The sequence below is a fragment of the Cherax quadricarinatus genome, chromosome 30, assembly GCF_038502225.1.
Source record: "Cherax quadricarinatus isolate ZL_2023a chromosome 30, ASM3850222v1, whole genome shotgun sequence".
Taxonomy (NCBI): Eukaryota; Metazoa; Arthropoda; class Malacostraca; order Decapoda; family Parastacidae; genus Cherax; species Cherax quadricarinatus.
Window position 1 is genome coordinate 16,960,374 of NC_091321.1, and position 27,942 is coordinate 16,988,315.

The 27,942-nt window shown below is 39.4% G+C and overlaps 1 long non-coding RNA gene across 1 annotated transcript; it reads right to left on the bottom strand.

Moving 5' to 3' along the window:
* Positions 1-142: 142 nt before the first annotated feature.
* LOC138853450 (uncharacterized) lies at positions 143-27,942 on the bottom strand. The gene is made up of 3 exons (XR_011392631.1): positions 27,790-27,942; positions 2,113-2,396; positions 143-1,302 (listed from the first exon to the last, which is right to left on the bottom strand). It is a non-coding gene; the product is annotated as an uncharacterized lncRNA (long non-coding RNA).

Genomic DNA, 27,942 nt, shown 5'->3' on the forward strand with positions numbered 1-27,942 from the left:
ATCACTTACTTTAATTATACTTTTTAATTTCCTCTTGGTGTTAAGTAAGTTTATTTAGGCACAGGTTTACAAAAGTACAATTATTATATATATTGTAAATTACATTGGATAACCCAAATAAAAATCAGATAAGTGACTTATTTCTATTGGCGACATAGTTTTAATTCCCTTATAAGTGTGACAAAAAAATATTGAGTACTGCATAACACATCCAGGAGAGAAGTTCTGGTGTGTGGGACGAGGAAACATGCTGGGAGAACTGGTCGTTGTGCCAGTCTGTGTAGAAACAAATTACACTATTTGACATCATAAGTTAACTTTTCATAATTCAACACCACTGTAAGTTTTTGTTCAGGCTGAATGCGCAATTTGAATTATTTTCACAGTGGATTTATATGGTAAGTTGTGTAGAATTTAACCTAGACTAGCCCTATAATGTCAAACATTATGACGTATTTCCACTGGGGTCCTGGCGACCTTGTTGTACAGTTATATGGTCTTTTTTTTAGTACCTGCCATGTGTAAGCAATTTAGACTCACTACTCACATACACCTTGGCCTAATGTTTTTTTTTTTCTTCTTTTTTTGCACTCGCTGTATCATAGGAACGAACAAGACTTCAGCATCGAAATATTTCCTAATAAATGTTTGTATGTATGTGGTTTTTGCATTTTTTTCTATTATTTTTTTTACAGACATTCACTGACGCAGTCTTATTCTCTACCTTTAGTGATATTAATAAAAATCAGTCAACACAAAAAGATCCTATCGTATCCAAAAATCATTTAAAAAATACTTTAACAATGTAAGAAATCACTATCCTCCCTTTCCATAGAGTCATTCTTTAAATATTTTTTAACTTTATTCTTACACTAATTTATACTGACTATTCTTCAAATCACTGAATAGGCATACATGATCGCTTTAGGCCTAAACAACCTTGAGCAAACACATATATAAAATAGTATGCAAAAGTTCTGTAAATTTAACAAAAATAAGTTTTTACATCGAAACTAGATATTCCGTCAGTTTACGTGCGGCCAGCAGTAACAGCCTGGTTGATCACACCCTGATCCACCATGAGGCCTGGTCTCAGACCGAGCCGCGGGGGCGATGACCCCAGAAACCCTCTCCAGGTAAACTTCAGGTCTCTAGGTACCCTGATTTACATAACATTTTATAAGGTTCTCTGCCATGGTTTATTGCACACAATGGTTGTCATATACAAGGTATGAAGTCCATCAGTCTGAGGTGGGAGACTTCAGTAGGGACGAGGATATCTCCATGCATTCCACCATGTGACTGGAAATTAGAAAATGCATAATTTGGATAAAATTCAGGTGCATTATAAGTCTTGTAATCCATTCGGTAACTTTTTGATTACTAATATAGAGGTTATACATGATACATATATTATGCGTGAAGTAACAACACTGCTAAAAGTGATTCTTTATTAGAGCATTGATTCTGATAATGAATATTCTAAATAATTCGTTATTATCATATTACTAGATATTTATTTTTATTCCAAACTTTATTTACAATCTACGTTTTCAGTGTTGCATTAAATAAGCAAATTAATGCTGAATGAAATCCTGAAAATTATTCTCTATGCCTCTAGAGTCTAGATGTACGCAAATTATCATCAAAAGTAATTTGTAAAACCCAACCCGTCCTCGTGTACTGGGATCACGAAAGCCCCTACACCACCAACGCTCGAAAGTGATGCTCATTCGTGTGATTTTAACAGCAGGCCCCCCAAGAGGCATTAACATACCGACACAGCCTATACACAAATCCAAAACTTAAAACTGAAAATATTGACGACGCTTAGGTCAGTTCTGGGGCATTATGAGATAAAACAAATGAGAAAGCAAGAAGTGTGGTCAGAGTAGAGGGAGGTGAGGAGACAGGCAAGGTTAAGTCAAGTCACGAGTGTTCTGAGGATTAGACCTATGATATTAGCGGAGGTAGGTTTTTACAGAGGCAAAGCTGAAGTTAAGATTCATGTCAGAATTGTTGCATATGTAGAACCATTCAACAAAACGGCTTCTGTTAAGGTTAGAAGAGGAGATAATTTTGACAGCGAACCAGTTGATGGCGTGGTTATACCTGGAGTATACATGGAGAGGTTCTGGGGGTCAACGCCTCCGTTGCCCGGTCTGTGACCAGGCCTCATGGTGGATCAGGGCCTGATCAGCCAGGCTGTTACTGTTGGCCGCATGCAACCTGACGTACGAACCACAGCCCGGCTGGTCAGGTACTGACTTTAGGTGCCTGTCCAGTGCCTTCTTGGATGACAGGACAGCATTATGTTCTTTACGTCTGTCGGTAAGGAAGATGCCAGTCTCACTGGTGTACTGAAGACCATCAGGAGCAGGGAATAGATTAAATACCTGCAATAAATAGTAGTAAATGTTTTTATTTCCAGTTACATTGTCAAAAAAATATGGTAAGAGCTAGGAATAACGAGTCCTAACTATAATTTATAATGGGGTGAACCAGTAAGCCAACGGAAGGCCTCGGCCAGATGACCAAAAGCACCAGCGACAGGAAACACTTACCTTGTTTCCTGACAAACCTTACCTAACCTTGTCAAAAACCTGAATCTTCGGAGCACGCAAACCTCACCTAACCTCCCCTGCTTCCTCAATTTCCCTCTGCCCTAATCTAACTTCTTTCTCCCTTTTATATTTCATTCGCTACTTGATAATGGACTAAGACAGACCGAGACGTCTTTTAGTGTTAACTATTTCCAGTTAACTGCAAAAATTTTAGCTATGATACTGTGACTTTTATACACCTATATACACTAACTTACCAGCAAGTATAATTTTGAAACTACCAACATTAAACTAATATACGACAATATAAAGCTATAAAGTCTGTGTAAAATAGCAAAAATTCACTTCTTTTCTTTATGTAATTGAACGTTTTAGTTTTATAGACTTTAGACCTACTGAAACGGGATATTTAGAGCATCGCAGTAATTGAATTGTTTAGGTGAAGATTGCCAGCATAAAGGTGCATATATACTGGACTGTGGGCGGCGAGCACCAACAGCCTGATCGATCAGACTAGCAACCAGGAGTCCTAATCTGGGACTGGGCCGCGGGGGCGGTGACTCACGGAAAGGACTACTGGTAAGCTACAGGTACAGGTAACCTACATGTACAGGTAACCTACATGTACGGGTAACCTACGTGTACAAGTAACCTACATGTACAGGTAACCTACATGTACAGGTAACCTACGTGTACAGGTAACCTACAGGTCTCAACAAACCTCCTACAAGATAACTTATACATTAATACAGTAACTTCTGCCACAGATCTCGATAGCGGCACAAATCTAGTGCATATCTAAATTTGTGCATTACAAATCATTGTAGAACTGGGTTTTAGGCAGATTTTTTTGGAGTACATCACTTCCGCTGTTATGAAACACTCGAAATTTGACGACTCACCTAATTGGAATACTTGACGAAGTCCAGCAATATGTTTTGGGCATCAGGTGTTATATTTTAGCCTGACTAATATTTCCCTGACTCCAGATGACGTCACTGATGACGCATCTTCACCACCCAATGAACAACCAGTATGAAAAATTTAAATTGTGCTTCTTTCGCTCTTTTTTAAACCCACATTGTTTCCTCTCTGAAAACCTGTTCATATTAGTACTATATCGCAACAGATTGTGATATTTAATCACGCATTTACAGAAATTAATCCAGAACTTATGAGTAGTGTAAAAGGAAAGTCATTCAAAAATAAACGTCGTAAATTTCGAGTTCATTCAACCAATGGGAGGAGTTCCCGCGTTTCCAGGAGGGAGATGACGTCACGGCGCACACATCAGGTAAACACCGTAGGACTGGCCAGCAACAACAAAAATTACGGTTATTTCCCTGCGATACTGAGAAAACCGTGTGTAATAAGAATTTTGGAGGGAATAAGAACAAGGCGGAAGCATTAACTTGTTGCAAAATGCGGCAGTATGCGGAGAAGTTAGCAGAGAGGTCTGACTCATCACAACTTATGCTTACTCAGGAAGACATGACAGTGAAGGCCAAGGATATTATTTTGCGTATTTGCAATTTATTAAGAGAAATAAGACCCGCGTCAGGTAACACTTGTTCTGTTCCCTGACGAACCTTACCTAACCTAAAAGAGAGTTGGGTTAAAGCTGCTCGTGGTGTTACTGCTGCTGCTGTTACTTGTTTTCTCGCTGCTGCTACTTTTTGTTACTGATGCTTCTGCTGTTGCCTCTGCTCCCCTCGAGGAAGGTTCCTTGATGTTGGTGAGGGGCTCTTGATTTAGGGAATTGGATCTGTGCTCCAGTTCCCCGAATTAAGCCTGAATGCCTTCCACATCCCCCCCAGGCGCTGTATAATCCTCCGGGTTTAGCGTTTCCCCCTTGATTATAATAATAATAATGTTGACTCTGCTTCTACTACTATCACTGTTACTGCTCCTGGTGGTGCTGTTTCTGCTGATGTTGCTGTCACTATTATGTGCTAGTTAGCTCCTAGCACCACTCCCAGTTCCTAGCTCTGACTGGTTTCCCTTAATACCCCACTAGGTTTAGCGCCTCTGTGAATACCGTATAATGAGCTGACCTTTTATACACAAGGGATTACACCTTAATCCGCCATGCTACTTCCGAGAAATGGAGAGAGAGAGGAGAGGTTATCTGAAGGATACGACAGCTACAACTGTAATCCATGGAAGAATTGCGTTTCCTGCCACGGTAGACGAGGAAATGATAGACCAGCAGAAGGTTCTCTCTCAATAGGAAAAAATATATATGTTAAGAAAAACTCTTATATAGAAAAACTTAACACAGCAATTTCTATAAGGAGGTTAGAGATACTGGAGAAAATCTTGCACCATAACCACCACTAACTGCAATATATTTCTGCCACCACCACTTACTACAGTTACTATTACCAACAATACGGCCACTACTATTACTATTATCAACACCACCACCGCAAATAACGCTGCCCCTACCACTAATGCTGCTAATACTGTTACTGCTACCACTACTATTACTATGACTTCAACTTCTACTAACTACTATTGTTACTACTATAACTGCAACTACCCGTACGTTACTTTTATTCCCTTCACGGGATCACGGCCCGGTCTCAGACCAGGCCTCCTGGTTGCTGGTCTGATAGACCAGGCCTCCTGGTTGCTGGTCTGATGGACCAGGCCTCCTGGCTGCTGGTCTGATGGACCAGGCCTCCTGGTTGCTGGTCTGATAGACCAGGCCTCCTGGTTGCTGGTCTGATGGACCAGGCCTCCTGGTTGCTGGTCTGATTGACCAGGCCACGACTATTTTTAGCACTACACTAATACCATTACTACTGGTATTACTAATACCACTATCAATACTACTAGTATGCCAGCACTCACGAACACGGCCGCGTTGAGTGCAGTTGTACTGCGTATTCTGTACTAGGCTTCCTTAAACGTTGTGCAGATACGAGTCTCAAAATACATGATATTTGGGTGGCTACAACATGATATTCGGGCCTCTATCACAAGACATTACAATAGTTACACCAACTGAGACTTATCTTTATGATGACCAAACTTCAATACGTCAAGGTCTCTGAGTCATTATTTCAAATTTTCCTCGAAAATTTCAAACGGGCATAATGACATAATTAAGAACACACTTGTTCTGCATTTACGTGTTCTTATATAAGCTTGTCGGCTTCCTTAATATAGTGTATTTTTCTTTATTGTAAATACAATGAAAAATCATATCAAACACTGAATAGCAGGAGCTATGAAGGCCTTTCCACGTGCTATTATTCACTTCTGGCTACTTTTTCAATCGTATTTACAAAAGAAATACAGTATACAGAGGAACTTTATTAGAGGGCTGACTGTTTATTACACGAAAGAGGTTAGTGCAGCAGCTAGCATTGATACACTAGCAGAATATTTACGAAAATATCAGTTTACAGATCAGTAGATAATTGCAGTCACTTCACAGTTCAGAGCACAGAATGTAAAGTCATGACAATGGTTTCACTATAACACTGTCTGTCACTTTCTCTCTAGCTATTCACTGTCTCTCTTTTTTTTTGTCCATTGTCTTGCTGTGTCACTGGTTCTGTCATCTTACACACAGTGTCACTGGTTCTGTCATCTTACACACAGTGTGTCACTGATTCTGTCATCTTACGCACAGTGTGTCACTGGTTCTGTCATCTTACACACAGTGTGTCACTGGTTCTGTCATCTTGCACACAGTGTGTCACTGGTTCTGTCATCTTACACACAGTGTGTCACTGGTTCTGTCATCTTACACACAGTGTGTCACTGATTCTGTCATCTTACACACAGTGTGTCACTGGTTCTTTCATCTTACACACAGTGTCACAAGTTCTGTCATGTCTTCCGCACAGTCACTGGTTCTGTCATCTGTCTTACAGTGTCACTGGTTCTGTCCTTTCTTACAGTGTGACACTGGTTCTGTCATCTCACACAATGTGACACTGGTTCTGTCATCTCACACAGTGTGACACTGGTTCTGTCATCTCACACTGTGATACTGGTTCTGTCATTTCACACAGTGTGACACTGGTTCTGTCATCTCACACAGTGTGACACTGGTTCTGTCATCTCACACAGTGTGACACTGGTTCTGTGGTGGTTAACGCTCTCGCTTCACACGGTGAGGGCCCGGGTTCGTTTCCCAGCCAGAGTAGAAACATTGGACGTGTTTCTTTCCACCTGTTGTCTATGTTCCCCATCAGTAAAATGGGTACCTGGGTGTTAGTCGACTGGTGTGGGTCGCATCCTGGGACACTGACCTAAGGAGGCCTGGTCACAGACCGGGCCGCGGGGGCGTTGACCCCCGGAACTCTCTCCAGATAAACTCCAGATAAACATTACCTCTTGGTGACTGACCACTTGTACCTAACTCTTTCGTAACTCGCATCCTAAGTGCAACTTCTAGACACTATTAAGTTATCGCACAACCAACATATAATAATAATAATAATAATAATAATAATAATAATAATAATAATAATAATAATAATAATAATAATAATAATAATAATAATAATAATAATAATATCTTCATTTACTACAAGTACATGTACAAGGTATACAGGCCTACCTGGAGAGAGTTTACCTGGAGTGTTCCGGGGGTTAACGCCCCCGCGGCCCGGTCTGTGACCAGGCCTCCTGGTGGATCAGAGCCTGATCATCAATGACATACTACTGACATCAATGACATACTACTGACATCAAAGACATACTACTGTATAGAAAGCCCCTTGTTATGCTGAACATTTCGGGCAAATTAGGTCAGTGTCTCAGGATGCGACCCACACCAGTCGACTAACACCCAGGTACCCATTTTACTGATGGGAAACATAGACAACAGGTGGAAAGAAACATGCCCAATGTTTTTACTCTGGCTGGGAATCGAACCCAGGCCCTCAATTAATAACATTAAGACTTACCTTCAAAATCTGGAAAAATGCATCCAGATTAATGCACGTCCTCCAGAAATAAGTATTTTTTTTACCAAAATAATCGTAATATCCAATAACCAGTTGGTTGACGTAAAAGTTAAGACAATTTATCTTTTCACTTATATTTTATTATACTGAAAGAACGATGTATCAGAAATGTTAAATCACGTTTGAAATTAGTTATAATCACAAATATTAAGAAACTGCAATTGAATATAGCAGTTTATGTTCGGATATCACAGTTATGAATTGGCTATGTTTACAGATGCGTCAGGTAGGCTGCATGAATCTTCAACAAACTGCTTCCCCAGTACATATCCCCGAGTAAACCAGTCAGTTAGGTTTGAAATATTTCACTTGAGTCTTCCGGTGGAACTTCAAATGGATTATGAAACATTCTCCCATAATTTTTTACCCCAGTGGAGATAAACTAGGTAATTTACACACATATCACTATGTATGATAATTGTACTTATGTGTTCCTATACCTAAATAAAGTAACACCAAATGCTTTCTGAAGTCACTCTGATTCATTGTGTTTTTCCAAGGGATTTGTGAATTGTTTTTCCTTGTCAGATGAAAGTTCTTTACAGCAGGAAAAGTGTGAAATATTACCTTCATTGACCTGTTCCACTAACCTATTTATCTTTCCGTGGCAGAGAGCACCCACGTCACACACACCAGATTTCCTTTACTCTGCAACCTGATGATCAATCAAACTATTCAAAATTTCTATTACGTCACCCAAGACAAAATCCTTGACTGGCAACTCATGAGTTCATCCCAGAGGTACATTTGCAATTAACACCTATTACCTCTCTTTTCCACGTATCATTGCATTATAACTGTTTTCAAATCATATTTTACATTCAACGTATATACCTTACTCATGAATTAAAATTTTAGTTTCAGTTTATGAATAAAAAGCAATTATTGCTGGTAATTAGTAAATTAAGCCTCGCCTATTCATTGCCTCTATATTTATTTGTTATGGTCCTCTACATAAGGCAAGTGTGGCAGTACCAAGCTAATACTCCAAGTAATAGAGGGATATCGGAAAGATCGCGCATATCTCTGCAGTGTAAAACGTACAAGAAGAGAATAATGATGCGGTGCATAAGGAAGGGTTGAACTTTCTATCTTAATTATATAACAAAGTCCCCTTAACTCTAAAAGGAATCACCGGTGGCGGCGATTTCTCTCAACCTTCTCTAGATAATCTGGTACTTTTCAGTCGCTATCCACCTTAATCACTACAAGGTCAGGCAGGTTAACATTTGGAACCCAACAAGACGACATCTCTGCCTCCTGGAGATGATTCATCCGGACCTTCGCTAGCTTAAGCAGGTCGAAACCTGACAGCTCAGGTCGAAACTGTATTTCAGGAATTAACGTTTCCTACATCTCCTGCAGATGATTAGGAAACTACCAACAGTCATCTCTCTCGGTCTGTGTTTCACCAAGTCGAGACAAGATGCTGTAAATTCATAGAGGACAGCATTTCCTGGTGATAGGACTGGTAGTTGTTACCATTCCCATCCAAGCTGTTGCTGTATGCTGGTCTCCATTGTCTGCTCATCGTCTCCTGATATTCACCTGAGAATTAGCATGTCTCGAGAAGTAGCCAGACAAGATGTATGTATTTACGAGTTGCACAGCAGGGACGACACCCTTCACTATGTCAACTTCCCGCTGCTTGCTGTCTGCGAGCTGAACTGTAAGGGACGACACCCATCACTGTTCACATTTCCATGCCGAGATGTGCCCCGCCCAGTTAAGTGGACTTTCCCTTCTTGGACTTAGTGTCGCTGCTCCTGGTTTTCTGGCCCAGAGGAAAACTTTCTCTTCCTGCTCAGGTGCCGATGCTTCCTAGTGGCAATCATCTCTTCTCGACGCCGAGCATCGGCCATTTTTGCCTTGAAGCCACTCTTACCTAGCATAAGAACATAAGAAAGAAGGAACACTGCAGCAGGCCTACTGGCCCATGCAAGGCAGGTCCAGGTCTCCTACCGGCTTAGGCCAATGCCCCAACCTAGTCAGGTCAGGTCACATTCACTTAAGGAAGGAATACGGCAACTGACCTAGTAGCAAAAGCTAATCAGGTCCAACTCACACCCACCTACACCACTCATGTATTTATCTAACCTATTTTTAAAACTACACAACGTTTTAGCCTCTATACCTGTACTCGGGAGTTTGTTCCACTCATCCACAACTATATTACCAAACCAGTATTTTCCTGTATCCTTCCTGAATCTGAATTTTTCCAACTTAAAACCATTGCTACGAGTCCTGTCTAGGCTAGTTATTTTCAGCACGTTATTTACATCTCCTTTATTTATTCCTGTCTTCCATTTATACACAATAATATCCGCCCTAATTCTATGCCTTTCTAGAGAGTGAAGATTCAGGGTCCTCAGTCTATCCTCATAGGGAAGACTTCTGATGAGATGAATGGTTTGAAAAACCGACAAGTTGAAGATTGAGACACTTATGCAGCATATGGGAATCTTTATTCAGGAAACGTTTCGCCACACAGTGGCTTCATCAGTCCAATACAAAGAGGAAGGCGTAAGGAGAGGAGGAGTATGAGGTGATCAGTCCCTCTGCCTGGAGTCGATGTGTTCAGTCCATCAATCTTGTAGAATGTACAGCATAGGGCCGTAGACGTGGCTTATATACTGTAGTGAGGTGAGGTGAAGCAGGCGGAGGCGGGGTCATAGTGGTACCATCCACTAGTCGAAGTAGGTCTTCGTCCAAAGGTTGAACAAGTGTTGAAGATTGATGGACTGAACACATCGACTCCAGGCTGAGGGACTGATCACCTCATACTCCTTCTCTCCTTACGCCTTCCTCTTTGTATTGGACTGATGAAGCCACTGTGTGGCGAAACGTTTCCTGAATAAAGATTCCCATATGCTGCATAAGTGTCTCAATCTTCAACTTGTCGGTTTTTCAAACCATTCATCACAACTGTCAGACACTGCAGCATCATGGGATCTTGTTACAAAGAATTCTTCAACACTTGTTCAACCTTTGGACGAAGACCTACTTCGACTAGTGGATGGTACCACTATGACCCCGCCTCTGCCTGCTTCACCTCACCTCACTACAGTATATAAGCCACGTCTACGGCCCTATTCTGTACATTCTACAAGACTGATGGACTGAACACATCGACTCCAGGCTGAGGGACTGATCACCTCATACTCCTCCTCTCCTTACGCCTTCCTCTTTGTATTGGACTGATGAAGCCACTGTGTGGCGAAACGTTTCCTGAATAAAGATTCCCATATGCTGCATAAGTGTCTCAATCTTCAAGACTTCTGATACATGGGATCAACTTTGTCATCTTCCTTTGTATGTTTTCCAGAGCATTTATATCCATTCTGTAATACGGTAACCAAAACTGTGCAGTATAATCTAAATGAGGTCTAACCAAGGTTATATAGAGTTGAAGAACAACCTGAGGACTCCTATTATTTATGCTTCTTGATATGAAGCCAAGGATTCTGTTAGCTTTATTGCGAACACTTATGCACTGCTGTCTTGGTTTCAGATTACTGCTAACCAGAACTCTTTAAATTTTTCGCAATCCGTAATATTAAGATCGACATTATTTAGTTTGTATTTGGCATGGTTATTTTCCTGTCCAACATTTAGAACTTTGCATTTGTCTATATTAAACTGCATCTGCCACTTCTCCGACCACTGCACCAGTCTATTCAAATCTTCCTGGAGTGCTCTAATGTCCTCGTCAGGATGAATTCGACGGCCTATTTTGGTGTCATCAGCAAACTTGCTTATGTCGCTCTTTATGCCCTCATCAATCTCGTTTATGTAAATTGTGAACAACAAGGGGCTCAGCACTGACCCCTGTGGAACACCGCTCGTGACGCTTCCCCAATCTTTTTTCTCTCCATTTATGCAAACTCTCTGCTGCCTATTTGTCAACCATGCCTCTATCAAGGAAAAAAATTTCTCTTCCTATTCCAAGTGCCTTAATTTTCCTCAATAGTTTCTGATGTGGGACCCTGTCAAAAGCCTTACTGAAGTCCATATACACAGTATCATATTCATTACCATGATCTACCTCCTCAAATACCTTAGTGAAAAAAGTTAATAAATTCGTAAGGCAGGAACACCCCTTTGTAAAACCATGCTGAGATTCGTTGATTAATTTATGCTTGTCAAGGTGGCTACGAACTGCCTCGGCAATTATTGATTCCATAAATTTTCCCACTATGGAGGTTAGGCTTATTGGTCTATAGTTCGAAGCTAAGGACCTGTCACCTGCTTTGAAAATAGGTATCACATTTGCCATTTTCCACTTATCTGGCACCATGCCAGTCTGTTATATGTTGAAAAGATTAGCCAGAGGTTTGCTAAGTTCCTCTTTACATTCCTTGAGAACCCTTGCATACAGTTCATCAGCGCCTGGGGATTTGTTAGGTTTTAATTTATCTATTTGCCTAAGGACCATGTCACTTGTGACCCTAATCGTGCATAGTTTATCATCCTGTTCTACACGATTAATTATTTCTGGAATATCGCTAGTATCTTCCTGTGTAAAAACTGAGAGGAAGTATGTGTTAAAAATTCTACACATTTCCTTATCACTGTCTGTGAGCTGACCCGAGTAACTTTTGAGTGGGCGTATCTTGTCCCTGATCTTACTTCTGTATACCTGAAAGAATCCTTTTGGGTTAGTCTTCGATTCTCTTGCAACTTTAACCTCATAATCTCTTTTTGCTTTTCTTATTCCCTGTTTTATTTCTCTCTTGGCAATCTCCTAGCTGAACTTCACCTGGCTGTCAGCCATCCTTACCTGAAACATATCTTACATGGCTTGGTAATCTCCCACTGGTTAAACATAATTCTTAAATAATAGTAACTGCTGGAAAGAAACTTTTGACATTTCCGTAGCTACTGAACCCACAGTGGTATGCTTCATGACAGCCTCGTCTCCTGACTGAACTTCACCTGGGCGTCAGACATCCTTGACCTGAAACCAGTCTTACCTAGCTTAGTCATCTGCTGCTGGCTGGATGTCACATAGGCAGTACTATATCGCAGCAGCAGCAGCTGCAGGACCACTTTGCTATGTTAAGTGTCACTCTTCTTTAGACAAGTGCCTCGGGATCTCAGGAAGTAGCCAGACAGGTTCGTGAAAGTAACATAAAATGCAGCGTTTTCAATATATATATATATATATATATATATATATATATATATATATATATATATATATATATATATATATATATATATATATATATATATATATATATATATATATATATATATATATATATATATATATATATATATATATATATATATATATATATATATATATATATATATATATATATATATATATACATACATATATATATATATACATATATATATATATATATATATATATATATATATATATATATATATATATATATATATATATATATATATATATATATATATATATATATATATATATATAGGATGGGGTCCACCTTTGGTGTAAATTGTGGGACCCATAGCCTCGGAGTAGTGGATAAAAAGGCTTCAAGGAAGAATATTTGGATTTCTTCCTGAAGCCGTTTGAATATTCCACTTCCCCTACCACCCCATCTTGTAATATATATATATATATATATATATATATATCTATCTATATATATATATATATATATATATATATATATATATATATATATATATATATATGCAATAAGATCACAGTAAACAGGTGATTTCAGAATATGCAAAACAACCACTCTGAAAGAATAGAGAAATTCCAAGCGCTTTCGTGACTACTCACATTATCAAGGAACTATGAAAGTAAAGCATCCAAGGAAGCTATATAAGGGGTCTGGCCAACACCTCACTATCAGATCCCACAACGGTTAAACACCTGACGCGCGCCGACCCAACTGGATAGGTCCTTTGCACAATTCACCCACAAACTATTCTACCCAAGAAAATTTGAAAATTATTATTTGTCCAGTGTATTATTAAATTCTTCCCAAATTCTATTAATTATAAATGGATCTAATTTATATAAACCAAAGGAAATATTCATATTATTGACTTAATTTTTTAAAAAATTGTTTAAATGAACAAGTTCTGCCCAAGTCTCTTTTACCCAATAGACTCCTTGACATGAGAGATCGTCCTTTTGATGATTTTATGAGAATTATTCTTCAGAAACATATTGAAATAACTAAAATACAGGAGAAGGAAGCATTCAAAATATTGAGAAACAAAAAATACTCTTTTAATCAGGCCATTCCATCAGAATGGAAACACAGTATGTTGGATCATTGCTATAATAAACTCAGAAGAATTTGTAATGAACTCAAGAGCAAACTACAAAGAAAATTAGACATTTTAATTGAAAATAGTGATTGGACAAAGCATGCTAATAACAATTTTGTAATTAACTTATCAGATGAAATTTTAGACAAACATACAACTGCTGCTCTAGGTTTTGGCCTAAGTTTTGCAACTTCAAAAAAACTTAATAATGTTGAAATTGCAAAAGCCTTTTGTAACTTTGAAAAATTTTCTGATTTATTCTCTGATGAAATTAATATTAGTAAAGGAATGGTATACAGCTCTATGTTAAAACCAAACATTCCCAATTGCCCTCAAAGATTCTTTAAGTTTTATGATACACTTAATAACAATAAAAATTTGCGCCTTACTAAAGCAGACAAAATAAATGCAATAGTAATTATGAAAGAAAATGATTACCAAGAAAAAATGAATAATCTCTTAGATGATACTGAAACCTATTCTAAACTTAGGAAAAATCCCCTAGAAACCGTTAACAGCAATTTCAATAAAACAATAAAACTTCTACTGAAAGGCAAAGATGAATTAGTCAAACAATTTACTTCCACTAATCCATCTTTACCTTACATGTATGGACTAATAAAAACACACAAACCAGGGAATCCAGTCAGACCAATTATTAGCTCCATAGGGTCAGTTTCATATAAATTATCCAAATGGCTTGTTGATATTTTGAGCCCTATTGTTGGCAAAATTTCTAACTTTAATGTTAAAAACAACATAGACTTGGTTGATAAATTAAGCTCCTTGACTGACTTAAATGATTTTAACATGGTTAGTTTTGATGTTACTTCCTTGTTTACGAAAGTTCCTGTTGATGATTTATTAAGTTTCTTATCTGAAGAACTCGTTAACTATGATTTACCATTGCCTGTTCCTACTATCATTAAACTTATTAAACTTTGCATTGTTGATGCAAAATTTGTATTTAATGATAAGTTTTACACTCAGAAGTTTGGTATGGCAATGGGAAATCCTCTTTCTCCTGTTCTTAGTAACCTATACATGGAATTTTTTGAAACAAGGTTGCTTAACACAATCTTCCCTAATAGAGCTAAATGGTTCAGATATGTTGATGATATTTTTTGCCCAAAAATGTAGATATACACCATTTCCTTGGAAAATTAAATAGCTTAGCCCATTCTATAAACTTTACTGTTGAGTTTGAAGAAAATAACTCATTGCCTTTTCTAGATGTTTTAATTATTAAGGGTAATAATGAATTCAAATTTAAAATTTACAGAAAACCTACAAATAACTGTTCCTATGTCCACTATTATTCCTCGCATCAAGATAGAGTCAAACTGTCTGTTTTCTCATCAATGTTTTTGAGAGCTTTACGAATTTGTAGTCCTGAGTTCATAGATGAGGAAATATCCAAAATTTATGAAATAGGTAATGATTTAAAATACCCAAGAAATGTAATTGATAAATCTTTTAAAGTTACTAGAAATACTTTTTACAATCCAAAAAGGGACAACCAGCCTTATTCAACTAAAAATATGTTGGTTCTCCCTTACCATGAAAACTTGGTTGATATGCCTTCTCTTCTTAAGACTTTTAATATTAAAGTTGTATTCAAAAACCTTGATACAGTAAAAAAACTTTTGATAAAGAATTCCCCCCAAAATGCTGATGGATGTGTCTATAAGATTCCTTGTAAAATTTGCGATAAAGTTTATTACGGTCAAACTGGTAAAAATCTCGAACTAAGATTAAAACAACATAAATATAGCATTAGAACTGGACAAGATTCCAATGCTCTATTTATTCATGTAAGAGATTTTAACCATCCAATTGATTTTCGAAAAGTTGAGAAAGTAGTATCAAGCAAGTCCATGGTCGACAGGAATATAATTGAATCTTGTTTCATAAAAAGCAGTTTTGACAATAATATGAATATTTCCTTTGGTTTATATAAATTAGATCCATTTATAATTAATAGAATTTGGGAAGAATTTAATAATACACTGGACAAATAATAATTTTTAAATTTTCTTGGGTAGAATAGTTTGTGGGTGAGTTGTGCAAAGGACCTATCCAAGTTGGGTCGGCGCGCGTCAGGTGTTTAACCGTTGTGGGATCTGATAGTGAGGTGTTGGCCAGACCCCTTATATAGCTTCCTTGGATGCTTTACTTTCATAGTTCCTTGATAATGTGAGTAGTCACGAAAGCGCTTGGAATTTCTCTATTCTTTCAGAGTGGTTGTTTTGTATATATCTATATATATATATATATATATATATATATATATATATATATATATATATATATATATATATATATATATATATATATATATGTGTGTGTGTGTGTGTGTGTGTGTGTGAAACAATTATCGTTGGCCTCTGGCGACATCATTTATGGTCAGACCTTCAATCAAGCAGGAGTTGCTCAGTGATAGCAACTACCAGACGGGTTGACTGAAGGCTGAGGGAGACTCCATGTTTGGTGCCTGTGTTGAATTCTTCCTGCCCACCGTGATGTTATCATCACCAGTGCTGTGTTATCATCATCATTGTTGTGTTATCTTCAGTGTTGTGTTATCGCCACCAGTGTTGTGATATCGTTACCTGTGTTGCGTTATCTTCAGTGTTATCACCACCATCGTTGTGTTTCATCACCAGTGTTGTGTTATCATCGCCATTGTTGTGTTATCTTCAATGTTGGGTTATTGTTACCTGTGTTGCGTTATCTTCAGTGTTGTGTTATCATCACCAGTGTTGTGTTATCATCACCAGTGTTGTGTTATCATCACTAGTATTATGTTACATCAGTGTAATGCAATCACCAGAGTAATAATAATAATAATAATAATAATAATAATAATAATAATAATAATAATAATAATAATAATAATAATAATAATAATAATAACCTTTATTTCTACAAGTATATGGTATTGACCATAGTTGACATAACTGACATACTATATAGAAAGTTCCTGGTTATGAAGAGTATTTTGGGTAACTTAAATTAATCTTGTCCCCCAGGATGCGACCCATCAGTCACGTTGACTAACCTGAGTAAACAGCACGGACGGGAGAGAGACAAAAATTGAACGTGATAATCCTAACATATTTATCGCCGTCTTGGAATAAAATAATCTCAACCTTTAGAAATGTCCCTTGTAATTATTATTGACAAAAAACTACCCCAGTCATCGAAAATTTAGTCTTATGAATGTAAATTGTTTTTTAAGAGAGTTTCTAATTGAAAAAAACTCTAGCTATACAGATATTTGATCATGTGCATCAGTTAGATATCTTTATTCCAAAATGGTTTGCCTAAACAGTAAGCTTCTTCAGTCGATGTTTGACCAGACGGTTTAGAAAACCAAAAAGATTATTAATAAGATGTTTGTGCAACACTTGGTAATTTTCATTCCAAGTGTCTTAGTCATCATTCTTCAGTTGAATACCAAGGCAGTAAAAGCAATGAAGTAATGACGATGTAATAAGTTCCTCACCCCTGAAGATGTAGTTTCGAGGTGGTCAGTCCCTCAGCCTGGAGAAGAGTTCTGATCTATACTTAGGAGCAATGTTCCAGATATACTTTTTCAGTTACATTTACAAAAAAAATCGCATTATATCGAGGAAGTTAACAAGAAAATAACTATGAAAATTGTGGAGCAACACACCGACAAGCTGATATAAGAACACGTAAATGCAGAACAAGTTTGTTCTTAATTATGTCATTATGCCCGTTTGAAAAATTCGAGGAAAATTTGAAATAATGACTCAGAGACCTTGACGTATTGAAGTTTGGTCATCATAAAGATAAGTCTCAGTTGGTGTAACTATTGTAATGTCTTGTGATAGAGGCCCGAATATGATGTTGTAGCCACCCAAATATCATGTATTTTGAGACTCGTATCTGCACAACGTTTAAGGAAGCCTAGTACAGAATACGCAGTACAACTGCACTCAACGCGGCCGTGTTCGTGAGTGCTGGCATACTAGTAGTATTGATAGTGGTATTAGTAATACCAGTAGTAATGGTATTAGTGTAGTGCTAAAAATAGTCGTGGCCTGGTCAATCAGACCAGCAACCAGGAGGCCTGGTCCATCAGACCAGCAACCAGGAGGCCTGGTCTATCAGACCAGCAACCAGGAGGCCTGGTCCATCAGACCACCAACCAGGAGGCCTGGTCCATCAGACCAGCAACCAGGAGGCCTGGTCTATCAGACCAGCAACCAGGAGGCCTAGTCCATCAGACCAGCAACCAGGAGGCCTGGTCCATCAGACCAGCAACCAGGAGGCCTGGTCCGTCAGACCACCAACCAGGAGGCCTGGTCCATCAGACCACCAACCAGGAGGCCTGGTCCATCAGACCACCAACCAGGAGGCCTGGTCCATCAGACCACCAACCAGGAGGCCTGGTCCATCAGACCACCAACCAGGAGGCCTGGTCCATCAGACCAGCAACCAGGAGGCCTGGTCCATCAGACCAGCAACCAGGAGGCCTGGTCCATCACACCAGCATCCAGGAGGCCTGGTCTGAGACCGGGCTGTGGGGGCAATTATCCCGGGAAGGGAATAAAACTAACGTACGGGTAGTTGCAGTTATAGTAGTAACAATAGCAGTTAGTAGAAGTTGAAGTCATAGTAACAGTAGTGGTAGCAGTAACAGTAATAGTATAATTAGTGGTAGGGGCAGTGTTACTTGCGGTGGTAATGTTGATAGTAGTAATAGTAGTGGCCGTATTGTTGGTAATAGTAACTGATGTAATAGTGATAGTGGCAAATATATTGCAGTTAGTGGTGGTTATGGTGCAAGAGTTTCTTAATTATGTCTAATCTCATTGTAGAAATTGCTGAGTGTTAAGTTTTTCTATATAGGAGTTTTTCTTAACATATATATTTTTTTCCTAGTGAGAGAAAACCTTCTGCTGGTCTATGATTTCCTCGTCTACCGTGGCAGGAAATGTAATTTTTCCATGGATTACATTTGTAACTATCGTATCCTTCAGATAACCTATAACCTCTCTCTCTCTTTTTTTTTTTTTTTTTTTTTTTACACAGGGTTTGACAAGGTTAAGGATCCCTAGCTTTATTGACAAGCTATTTACAGGTTAAGGATTCCTAACTTTATTGGCAAGCTAAGAGCTGTTACCTACATCAGCTCATTTGAAAGCATTTTTGGAAATAGATGGTATAAAATACCGACACAATGGAAATATAAACACATATGCAGTATAATGTGATCCTTTATTGACTACGTTTCGCCCACACAGTGGGCTTTTTCAAGTCACAAACAGATCTACCTGGGGTGGAAGGGACGCGAGTATTTATAGTCAGGTTCAGAATGCTGAGGTCAGGTGGAGAATGCTGTATCTGATGATGTACCGAGTGGGGTTATAGAGTCTAAAATCTTGGGTAGCTTGGAAAGGAGATTGGATAAGTTTGTGAGCAGACCTTCTACAGTGTTCTTCCATTCCTGTGTTCTTATGTGGGATAGCGATGAAGAAGTTTCTTGGCAAGTGGTTCAGCTATGTTATAGAAGCCACTATTCTGGTTGAAGTTGTCGGATATAGAAATAAATGATGATTCCAGGATTCTTAGGTATTGAGTGTTGTCTTCTGTGGCGATAAGTCTTGAGTTTCTGTAGTTTATCAAGTGGTTGTGTGAATTACGGTGTTGTACACAGGCATTCCTTGTGTCGTCAGACCTGCTTGCGTACTGGTGTTCTGAAATACGTGTTTGGAGGTCCCTTGATGTTTCGCCCACGTATAATTTGTTGCAGTCATTACAAGGGATTATGTATACCCCTGCAGAGGGTGGAAGCTTGTCCTGTCTATCACTGGTAATGTCCTTGATGGTCGTGGTTGTGGTTGGAATGAGGTATTGGAAAAGATGTTGGAAACGTGTTTGGCAATGGAGTTGGTGGGGAGGACTATGTATCTACCTCCACAACCACGACCATCAAGGACATTACCAGTGATAGACAGGACAAGCTTCCATCCTCTGCAGGGGAATACATAATCCCTTGTAATGACTGCAACAAATTATACGTGGGCGAAACATCAAGGGACCTCCAAACACGTATTTCAGAACTCCAATACGCAAGCAGGTCTGACGACACAATGAATGCCTGTGTGCAACACCGTAATTCACACAACCACTTGATAAACTACAGAAACTCAAGACTTATCGCCACAGAAGACAACACTCAATACCGAAGAATCCTGGAATCATCACTTATTTCTATATCCGACAACTTCAACCAGAATAGTGGCTTCTATAACATAGCTGAACCACTTGCCAAGAAACTTCTTCATCGCTATCCCACATAAGAACACAGGAATGGAAGAACACTGTAGAAGGTCTGGAGTTTACCTGGAGAGAGTTCCGGGGGTCAACGCCCCCGCGGCCCGGTCTGTGACCAGGCCTCCTGCTCACAAACTTATCCAATCTCCTTTCCAAGCTACCCAAGATTTTAGACTCTATAACCCCACTCGCCTGCACTCTGAAGGAGGGGTGTTAATGTTGCAGTTTAAAAACTGTAGTGTAAAGCACCCTTCTGGCAAGACAGTGATGGAGTGAATGGTGAAAGTTTTTCTTTTTCGGGCCACCCTGCCTTGGTGGGAATCGGCCAGTGTGATAATATAAAATAATAACCCCACTCGGTACATCATCAGATGCAGCATTCTCCACCTGACCTCAGCATTCTGAACCTGACTATAAATACTCGCGTCCCTTCCACCCCAGGTAGATCTGTTTGTGACTTGAAAAAGCCCACTGTGTGGGCGAAACGTAGTCAATAAAGGATCACATTATACTGCATATGTGTTTATATTTCCAAAGCATTTTTATTGTTATGAGACATACAAGTAGGGAACAGGATGAAGTTGGAGCCATCTGTGGGCCAGCATTTTCATTTGATCAACTGACTTTATCTCGTTGACATCATTATGCTGTACGAATGTGTTCCATACTCGAGTCATCCTGGGTATATAGGATCTCAGGTGGAGTGAAGTTCTGGAGAAGGGTACAGCCAGAGTGAAGTTGCTGCTTTCTGCCCGTCTTGTGGCATAAAAGCTTGTTTCACGCTGTCCTCGAAGTGGATCCAAGTGTGGTACTTTGAAAATATTGGCCTTGTACATAACAGTAAGGCCACCCACATCCCTCCTATGTTGAAGGCTCTGGTGAAATGACAGATCTATCCAGGATGGGTCCAGGCGAGAGATGAGACGTCTTGCTCTGTTCTCTACTCTGTCAAGCAGTCGCAGATGAGAGGGGGGGGGCAGGCAATCCAAGAAAGTGGAGCATACTCAAGGTGCGAGCGTACTTGTGCCTCGTACAGAATCTTGCAACCTCTACTGTCAAGTAGATGCGAGATACGCATCTCTCTCTCTCTCTATCTATCTATCTATCTATCTATCTCCATTTCTCTGAAGCAAGATGGCGGATTAAAAGGTGTAATCGCTTGTGTATAAGAGGTCAGCTCATGTGGCGTCCACAGAGGCGCTAAACATAGAGGGGTATTAACGAAAACCAATCAGAGACCTAGGAATTGGGAGTGGTGCTAGGAGTTAGCTAGTATATGATGATGACAATAGCAGCAGCAACAGAAACAGTGGAAGTAGGGCCAACAGTATAAAATAAAAAGCAGTAGCAGTAGAAGAAGCAGTAGTAAAGGCACAGCAGCAGTTACAATATCAGTAGCAGAAACAACTACAAAACGAGTAATAACAGAAGCACAAACAGCAGCAGCAGTGGTGGCAGCAGTAGCACCACTATTCCTATCCTCTTTCTCCAAAAAAAAAATGCACATATGCAAATGATAGCCTGGAGAGTGGAGATGTAGAGACGATGCAATCAATTCTCCACTCATAAGAAAGAAGAACATAAGAAAGAAGGAACGCTGCAGTAGGCCTACTGGCCCATGCGAGGCAGGTCCAAGTCTCCTACCGGCTTAAGCCAATGCCCCAACCTAGTCAGGTCAGGTCACATTCACTTAAGGAACACGGCAACTGACCTAGTAGCACAAGCTAATCAGGTCCAACTCACACCCACCTACACCCACTCATGTATTTATCTAACCTATTTTTAAAACTACACAACGTTTTAGCCTCTATAACTGTTCTCGGGAGTTTGTTCCACTCATCCACAACTCTATTACCAAACCAGTGTTTTCCTATATCCTTCCTGAATCTGAATTTTTCCAGCTTAAAACCATTGCTACGAGTCCTGTCTAGGCTAGATATTTTCAGCACGTTATTTACATCCCCTTTATTTATTCCTGTCTTCCATTTATACACCTCGATCATATCCCCCCTAATTCTAGAGAGTGCAGATTCAGGGCCCTCAGTCTATCCTCACAGGGAAGATTTCTGATATATGGGATCAACTTTGTCATCCTCCTTTGTATGTTTTCCAGAGCATTTATATCCATTCTGTAATACAGCGACCAGAACTGAGCAGCATAATCTAAATGAGGTCTAACCAAGGATATATAGAGTTGAAGAACAACCTGAGGACTCCTATTATTTATGCTTCTTGATATGAAGCCAAGGATTCTGTTAGCTTTATTGCGAACACTTATGCACTGTTGTCTTGGTTTCAGATTACTGCTAATCAGAACTCTTAAATCTTTTTCGCAATCCGTAATATTAAGATCTACATTATTTAGTTTATATGTGGCATTGTTATTTTACTGTCCAACATTTAGAACTTTGCATTTGTCTATATTAACTGCATCTACCACTTTTCCGACCACTGCATCAGTCTATTCAAATCTTCCTGGAGTGCTCTAATGTCCTCGTCAGAATGAATTCGACGGCCTATTTTGGTGTCATCAGCAAACTTGTTTATGTCGCTCTTTATGCCCTCATCAATGTTGTTTATGTAGATTGTAAACAACAGGGGGCCCAACACTTATCCCTGTGGAACACCGCTCGTGACGCTTCTGCACTCTTATTTCTCCCCATTTATGCAAACTCTCTGCTGCCTATTTGTCAACCATGCCTCTATCCAGGAAAAAATTTCTCTTCCTATTCCATGTGCCTTAATTTTCTTAAATAGTTTCTGATGTGGGACCCTGTCAAAAGCCTTACTGAAGTCTATATACACAATACCATATTCATTGCCATGATCTACCTCCTCAAATACCTTAGTGAAAAAAACTAAAAAAATCGTAAGGCAGGAACACCCCTTTGTAAAACCATGCTGAGATTCGTTGATTAATTTATGCTTTTCAAGGTGGCTATGAACTGCCTCGGCAATTATTGATTCCATAAATTTTCCCACTATGGAGGTTAGGCTTATTGGTCTATAGTTCGAAGCTAAGGACCTGTCACCTGTTTTGAAAATAGGTATCACATTTGCCATTTTCCACTTATCTGGCACCATGCCAGTCTGTAATGATATGTCGGAAATATTAGCCAGAGGTTTGTTAAGCTCCTCTTTACATTCCTTTAGAACCCTTGCATACAGTTCATCAGGGCCTGGGGATTTGTTAGGTTTTAATTTATCTATTTGCCTAAGGACCATTTCACTTGTGACCCTAATCGTGCATAGTTTATTATCATCCTGTTCTACATAATTTATTATTTGTGGAATATCGCTAGTATCTTCCTGTGTAAAAACTGAGAGGAAGTATGTGTTAAAAATTCTACACATTTCCTTATCACTGTCCGTGAGCTGACCCGAGTAACTTTTGAGTGGGCCTATCTTGTCCCTGATCTTACCTCTTTATACCTGAAAAAATCCTTTTGGGTTAGTCTTTGATTCTCTTGCAACTTTAACTTCGTAATCTCTTTTTGCTTTTCTTATTCCATTTTTTATTTCTCTCTTTAACTGAATATATTGATTTCTTAATGGCCCCTCTCCTCTTTTGATTTGCCTATATATGCCTCTCTTTTGACCAATAAGATATTTTAATCTATTGTTCATCCATTTAGGATCATTTTTGCCTGATCTGATTTCCCTATTTGGAACATAAGTTGTCTGAGCAGCTAGAACTATGCCCTGGAAAACGTCATATCGGCAATCATCACCACCTACCTGACCCATAGTCAGGTCATTCCAGTTCAGCCCACCCAAGTAATTTTTCAGTCCTATGAAATCAGCCAAGCGGAAGTCAAGGACAGAGACTTGATTGTCATTATTAGGGGAATTCCATGATATATTAAAACTGAGTGATTTGTGATCACTTTCCCCAAGCTCATCATTAACCTCAAGATTATTAATTAGCATTTCCCTGCTGGCAAGAACCAAGTCAAGCAGGTTATTTCCTCTAGTTGGCTCTGTCACAAACTGCTTTAAAAAGCAATCCTGAATCGTATCAAGTCACTTGACTCTAAATTTCCTGTCAAATTGCTGCAGTCAATCTGTCTATAGTTGAAATCTCCCATTATCACAACATTTTCGTATGAAGATGCCTTACGAATTTCATCCCATAGAAGTTTACCGCACTCCTTATCAAGATTTGGAGCCCTGTAAATCACACCCAAAATTAGTTTTTCACGGCCCTCGAGAAGCTGTAACCAGATTCAGTGGCTGACGCTTCTAATTTTATATCTTGTCTAACACAACAATTTAAATTGTCTCTGACTACATCGCTACTCCACCACCCTTCCTGTTGACCTTGTCAGTGTGGAATAATTTATAGCCTTGTATGTGACATTCAGAAGGCATCTCTATCTTTCAGATTGAGCCAGGTCTCTGTTATAGCAATGATATCTATGTTTCCTATACTTGCAATTCATCTTAGCTCATCTATCTTATTTCTTACACTCCTGCTATTAGTAGTAGATCTTAAGGGAGCTAGTCCCTTGCTGCCCTCTGCTGTCTCCCTTTGTTTGCTGACATGATCTGTTGTCTTTATTTATAACTTCATGATGAATGTCTTTTATACATTTACTGTTTACAACCGTAGTGTTGCAACCTGACTGTTTCCCACACACACCCATACCTCTATCTTCTATCAGTTTAAAATCCTAGGCATTTCAGCAATGGCCCTCTCGATTGAGTTTGCAAGAGCTACCACCCCTGCCCCAGAAAGATGTACCCCATCCCTTGAAAATGTAGTTTTGAGGTGGTCAGTCCGGCTACCTCAAAACTATATCTTTAAGGGTGAGGGACTGAATACATCTAAATTTACATTTCGACTGCTTTTGCTGCCTCCTCTGTATTTGACTAAGGAGGCCTGCTGTGTAGACGAAACATTTCGGAAAAAAGATACTCAATTGTTGCACGTGTGCCTTACTATAAGAAACATGTGCAACAGCTTGGTATCCTTACTGACGAGATATTCCGCTTGCTCAGCAGCTTCTTCAGTCGAAACACAGAGGAGACAATGGAAGTGGTAGAGATGCATGTATATGAGGTGATTTGTCCCTATTAGCTTGATAAAGTCTGCTGTGCAGACGAAACGTTGTCATACATAACGTTGCCAATTGATGTTTGTGTGTCTTTATCAACTATACAGAATGTTATTTATTGCTGAAAATGTTGTAAGGGGTGGTGATGCTGTTGCCAGCTACTGCAGTCAGGATTTCTCACCCTTGCAGTGTACACGGGTCTGCCTTGTGGCACAGTTGCAAGTTATTACTGCCAAACAAGAACTGGGAGAGCAGCTACATACGTGAGGCTGAGCACAAGTGAGCTCTTCAGCTACCAATTAGTGGATGGAGGGCCCAGCCTCCACCACTCCTTGTACTGAATGACCCACGGACAGAAGACTGAAACTCCACCACACTTTATATTGAATGACCCACAGACGGACCCAGCCTCCACCACTCCTTGTACAGAATGACCCGCGTATAGAGGACCGAAGTTCCACCATTCTTTATAATATAAAAATAATAATAATAATAATAATAAATCTTTATTTCCACAAGTACATGTACAAGTTATACAGGCCTAGCTGACATCAATGACATACTACTCTATAGAAAGCCGCTTGTTATGCAGAGCATTTCGGGCAAATTAGGTCAGTTTTGTCCCAGGATGCGACCCACACCAGTTCACTAACACCCAGGTACCTATTTTACTGATGGGGAACATAGACAACTGGTGTAAAGAAACACGCCCAATGTTTCTACCCTCGCTGGGAATCGAACCCAGATCCTCGTCGTGTGAAGCAAGAGCTTTATACTGAATGACCCACGAACTGCCCCAACCTCCACCATTCCTTGTACCGAAGTTCCATTACTCTTGTACTGAATGACCCACGGACAGAGGACTGAACCTCCACCACTCCGGTGGCCTGGTGGTATACTAAAGCTCTCCCTTCACACACGGAGGGCCCGCCGCTCTATATGAGCTCCCCATAGTATTATGGCGCTTCTTTCCTTGCTTTGCCTGCCCAAGCACCTCGTGAGGGAGTCACTAAAATGAGAGCAGCAAGGACAGGCGTGCTTTCTAGCAGTGCTGCTCCACAGTAGGATACACTGGATGTAAAGATACGTAAAGCATAGCAAAACCCTATTTTAGGGATGTTTCGCCCAGTATTGGGCTTTATTAAATCAATTAAAGAGTTAAAAATACTCTATTCCTTCACTATACATCCAGGTGAGTGAACAGGAGAGGTGAGTCATATGTAGGTAAGACAGGGAATTCTCTTCTTTCTTGTCCTGGTTCAGATTCCACGTATTAGAACACAACATCTTCCTTGGATTTATTGGGTTATAATAGTTTAAATAGACATCTTTAGAAACAGTTAGCGTTAGATAAGATCTATGGACTACACATGGATCATTAAGTGCGTAATCTACCAAGTCGAAAGAACTCTACAGTTTCTCCAGGGACGCGAAAAACTAACCCTGGGTGTAATTTAGAGGTCCCCCAATCCTTGATAGAGAATTCGGTAAACTTCTATGGGATGAAATTACTAAAACATCTAGATACGGAAATGTTGTGTTAATGGGAGTTTTTAACTTTAACCAAATTAACTGGAGCATTATGAAAGGAAATCCTGAGTCTAGTGACTTTCTTGATACCATCTATGATTTTTTTTTAAAACAGTTTGTGACAGAATCGACTAGAGGAAATAACCAACTTGGCTTAGTTCTTACTAACAAGGAAGGAATCACTAATTAATAATTTTGAGGTTAATGGTGAGCTTGGTCTGGAAAACGCTCACAAATCACTCAGTTTCAATATATCATGGAATTATCTTAATACCTACAATCAAGTCATGGTCCCCGAGAAGCATACTTATCAACTTGGTCATATATGGAGGTCTCCCAAACCTGTTTGTTGATTGTAATGGCAGTGACAGAGGAAAGACTGCCTGCCATTTGTCGCCGTGGTGTACCCAAACAAACAAGTGATGACAGTGGTCACCTCCATGCTACATCACTCTTCAAGGTCGGCTTGGACCATCCAAATCACTGGAGCTCACCTTTCTTGACCTGCCTACACGAAATTTGTATAGCTTTTAAACTGTGTTTCACCTGTTAACACTTCTCTTCAGTGTAGATTGCAGATATATATGTTAAATTGAAATTACGATATAATTTAACTGGTTCATGCAATATCCGCTTAATTGGAACTTCAGGGTGTAGGTTTTTGTATGCATAAAAGATGTCTTCGCGGGATTCAATAATTTTCTTTTCCTTGTTCCTGACTATTTATGTAAATACAACGGATTTTTTGTTACTATGTACTGCTTTTACGATCTATCTCTTGTATCGTTGTTCTGAAAGAAGAACATTAGCATAAGACTATGTGAATCTGCTATCTTGTTGATAGTTTCTGGGAACGTCACTCCGCTGAGCTATCTTAGACCAGATCACTTGATTGATGGTCAATTAACCTACTCATTTCTATCTCGCAATTAGCGAACGTAGGATCGAGATTCTACAACTCCTTGCGTTGAATAACTACACCTGATCCAAGTGACGGGCAGTTCCATTCAACAGTATCAAGGTAGACCCTTTGAAGGGAGCCAAGAGAGAATAAAGGCGACTTACCGTAGCTTATAAATTCAACGATGTTCTCAGTGCACTTGTGACTGCCAGTTTTGTGTGAACTGGTAGTCACTGGTTAAGTCTTAGTGGGGCAGTATTAAAGCAGCATCTTGACTACGATAAGAATTCTCAAGTAAACTTGAGGGCAGCCTTCTC